Raw genomic sequence first — 4,382 nt, forward strand, 5'->3', positions numbered from 1 at the left:
ATTAGTTGAAGTTTTCTCTGTCAGTAATTCAAATTTCAGACATGTCTACCCTGTTCCTTACATTTCTAATGTATGCGTTAGTGCTGTGGCAATGTTGTTGTGATTCTCAATTCATTGACTTTAGGACTACATCCACCCTCTTTCATCTTATTCTGATTTTTGTTTACTAATTTTTTTTTGAGCTATTAATTTATTAAATGCGGAGGTTCTGATGAATGGTTTCTGAGTGTGAATCACTTTTGGAGAATCGGCTTTGTTTAAGATTCCCTATGCACGCCATTCCCTGTCTACCTAACTCCAAGCTCATCTTCTGCCTCTGCCCCAAGCTTCCAGTGTTGGTTGCAGTTGTGCCTTTGGACAGAAAATACCCTTCACCTTAGAGTGTCTGAAAGCTTCTTCTTTACCTGGAAACTGGTGCTCAAAAGTGCTCCTCCTGCCTTCTGCTGTGGCAGCCGTTGAGGAGCAATGTCCGGGGGCCTCAACAAGGGCCACAAGGTGACTGAGAACGTGAACAAGCTGAGAGGCACGGCCACCACCACAGCAAGTTTGTGCAGGGTATATGATCCGAGAGGTGTGCAGCTTTGTCGCCTGTGAGCAACGTGCCGTGGAGCTACTCAAGGTCTCCAAGGACTAGCGGGCCCTGAGGTTCATCAAGAAAAAGGTGGGGACACACATCCGCGCCAAGAGGAAGCGGGAATAGCTGAGCAACGTCCTTGCAGCCCTGAGGAAGGCAGCAGTCAACAAGGACTGAGCCGGTATAAAGCCTTTTTGGAAACAGGTTCCTGTCCTGGCACTGGGGGACGGTCACATCCGGCCCATCATCTACTTGGGACCCTGCTCCTGGGGCTCAGTGGTGAGGGGGCACAGTGCGGGGCACAGAAGGCAGCAACAGGCAGTACAGGAAATGTGTTTAATCATAACTAAATAGTTCAGAAGTGCCAGAAAAAAAGAAAGAAAGAAAAATTGCCCTTCCTGGCTTGGTCAGGTATTTTATAAGTGAGCCTTCTGCTCAAGTCTCACAGGCTAGACTTTAGACACATGTAAAAGCTGCAAGGGAAGTTGGAAAGCAGACTTTGAATTCGGAACATTGCACTGCAATACACAAGGTGGTTGAGAATGACAATTGGATAGACAAAAGCATCCTCTGACACATTATATATCTAGGTCTGACTTCGAAAGCAACTGCTTCTTTTGTGTTAACTTGATTACGTGTTTTGATTTTTAAAAATATGTATTTTATTAAGTTTCTTTTTCTTTCAAGGGTTTTTAAAATAACATGGCTCTGAACCTAATGAAGGACTTAGTCTAAAGGTGAGATACTTGTGGATGAATGTTAAAAGCATTAAGCATAGCAGAATAATGGTTTAACTAACATACGCTTACTTAGACCTAGGCAATGTTGTTAAAAATTGAATAATCTTATGTCGTGAGAATGCCTCAGCTTTCCCAGGGGAAAGCATGCAAATTTAAAGTTACTAAGATTACATGTGAACCTCAGTTGTGGTAGGACAGTCTTAGCTCAGGTCCTTCATTCAGCTGCCCAGAGGAAGCAGAGAAATTTGTTTAACATTAATTCATGGAAGGAACTGCTAGGCCTTGAAGAAAATTCACTCAACCTTTCCCCCTTAGAAGACATAGAAAAGCACAGTCCTCCCCGTACAACTGTGAAGCTGGCTGCCTTCAGGTAATCAGGAAGGCAAGTCACAGTATATGCCTACATGTCTGAAACACTTCACTAAAAACATTTCTTCTCCATTATTTGCTTCTTCAACAAATGTTTATTGTGCACCTCCTCCACATCTGGTTCTCTTCTAGGTACGGGAGACAGGATGGTGAAAAAACTCGAGTTCCTGCACTCACTGAATTTCTTTCTAGTGATAAACAAATAGATGAATATAAAACATGAGGACAAATAAGACAGGAAATAAATGTAGAAAGGGCCAGTGTTGAGGTTAATGGCAGAACTATTTTCCCAAAGGACGGTAGGAGAAGACCTCTCTGAGAGGTGATGCTTGAGCAGAGCCTTGAGGAGATCCTGTGGCTTTTCAGGGCAAGAGCTTCAAAGGCCTAGGAACCAGCATGTGGAAAGGCCTTGGGGTGGAAACATACTTGACCGAGTAGGAAGACAAGATAGATGCCAAAGGCTAAGTTACTGTTCTACCATTGCGCTCTTTATTTAACTGTATGTTTAAATAAAAATCAATTCTGCAAATAATCTATCAAAGTATTGCCACTTAAATGTGACTGTTAACAGTTTTGCTGTATTGCCTAATACAGAGAATGGGTGAAATAAGAGGAAGGACAGCATTGAGAAAACAAACTTCCCTTGGCTTTGAAGGGTTATTCATTTGAGGGACAAATGTATTCCATGAGAAAGGGTAGAGCATAGGTAGGCTGGACATTAATGTAGACAGAGTGTCTTCCAGCAGAGGGAATGTGTGATGTCTACACACACCAGAAGGGATATTAGTGAAGTATCAGGCACCAGCAAAGTGCTCAGAACCAAGTTTCTGCGGGGGAAACTGCCTCAGCTCTGCTGTTTTAACGAAGTACTTGATTTCCTCAGTGACTCAGAGCTGCCACAGAAATGACAGCTGACAGTGCAGTGATCCTCTTCATACTGACATGCACAGAAGGACAGTATGTAGCAGCCACGGTTCTCAGGGCCAATGAGCACGGTCATTGCATGTGGACGTGCGCTGATAAGCTGTTGTCTTGGCCTAAGTGCCCTGCCGTGACCAGGTCGGTCCCTGCTGCAAGATAACGCATGGGCCATCTTATCGCTGGCTATCCACAGAGGCCTTCCAATGAAATCCACAGTTGAAATGAGTCGAGCTCCATGCTAACAAGATCTTGATGCTGATGAATCCACCACCCCACATTTAAGATAATTTTATAAGTCAGCGTAATCAAAAATTACCAAGCTCTATATTTTCTTAATTCACTGACATAATTATTGCTATCTCATATTATGATTATTGTAATCATTGGTGACATCTGCTAAATTAAATGTCCATGCTCTGCAAAAAAAAAGCAAAACATTCAAAAGTCACGGTCTCCATTCTTATACAGTGATGAGTATTTAGTGACATGCTGAGGAGGGGAGACTGGCACATTCTGTTGAAATAACCATAGATAAGTTTTTTTAAAAGGTGCCATCTCTCCTACTGTATTTCTACATGACACCTTACTGCCCTAGCCAGTAAGGCCATAGGATGCCCAGAAGATATCACGCACACATCGATTTTGTAAGATTAAAGATTTGGTTTATAACTGTGTTGTGCTGGGTGTGGGTGTAATGGTTTTCCCTAAAAAACAACAGAGGCCCAGATTTTGTGACGGCAATATACGATGAACACCAATGTCTGTCTTTACGAAGCTCCATTATCCTTGCAGATGTGTTCCCGCATCTCTCAGACTCCTTGCAACAGAGGAAGGGAAGCCTCTGGTGACAATGAAGCCAGGCCCTTCATAAAGAACCCCATAACCATCATCTGAGTGGCAACAGAAACCTTGTGAACAAGATCTCTGCTAGCAAGAGCTCAGGATGATGCTCCCTGGCTCTGATCCTTCATCCCATCACTCTTACAGTGGTTGAACCTGGGTTGGATTTATCCCCAAACACCAAACCCATCCTGGGCTCTTCCTTTTGTCATGGACCCACCTTCAGAGGCCCAAGAAGAGGAGAAATGCCCTTGCCCTGCTGCTCCATTGGCAGCCCTAAGGAGGCCCATCAGTGGCCTGAGCTTTCGAGGATCTGTTGGAGATGTCAGGCTCTCCTCCCTGGCAGGCAGCCAAGATTTTGTTTACTGCTCTCAAAGCAAACTCGTACTCCTTCCTTCCATCCGGTCCATTTTTTAAAAACATTAAGCTCTTGGCTCAAAGTCACCACTTCCTGCTTTCATCTGCTTGGCTTGAACCAGTGGTGTCTGGCCAGTGGCCAGGGCCAGCCCTCCAAGGGCAGCACCACAGCCCCCGCAAATGCATAGAGACCCATGCACAACAAGGCCAATGCTTGAGGCTTCAGAGAGCTCTGTGTGTTCTCTTTTCTTATCACCTCCCCCTAGAGTTACTAAAAGTTAGTGGACTTTTGAAGACTCCATATGAAGGGAAATGTGTCTAACTTGGGCCATGGTGATATAAAATGAAAATAACACAGTAGTCCCCTTTACTCTTGGGGAATACAGTTCAAGACTCAAACTGCAGATAGCACTGAACCCTATATATACTATGTTTTTTCCTATACATACATACCTATGATAAAGTTTAACTTATCAATTAGACACAGTAAGTGATTAATAGTAATGGCTAACAATAAAATTGAACAGTTATAACAAAATGCTGTAATAAAAGTTACATGAATATGGTCTTTTTCTTACTCA

At 43.5% G+C, this 4,382-nt stretch overlaps 1 pseudogene; it reads left to right on the forward strand.

Moving 5' to 3' along the window:
* Positions 1–273: 273 nt before the first annotated feature.
* Positions 274–751, forward strand: LOC118609377 (annotated as a pseudogene).
* The last annotated feature ends 3,631 nt before the right edge of the window (positions 752–4,382 follow it).

This window comes from Rousettus aegyptiacus, unplaced genomic scaffold (assembly GCF_014176215.1).
Source record: "Rousettus aegyptiacus isolate mRouAeg1 unplaced genomic scaffold, mRouAeg1.p scaffold_m13_p_11, whole genome shotgun sequence".
Taxonomy (NCBI): domain Eukaryota; kingdom Metazoa; phylum Chordata; class Mammalia; order Chiroptera; family Pteropodidae; genus Rousettus; species Rousettus aegyptiacus.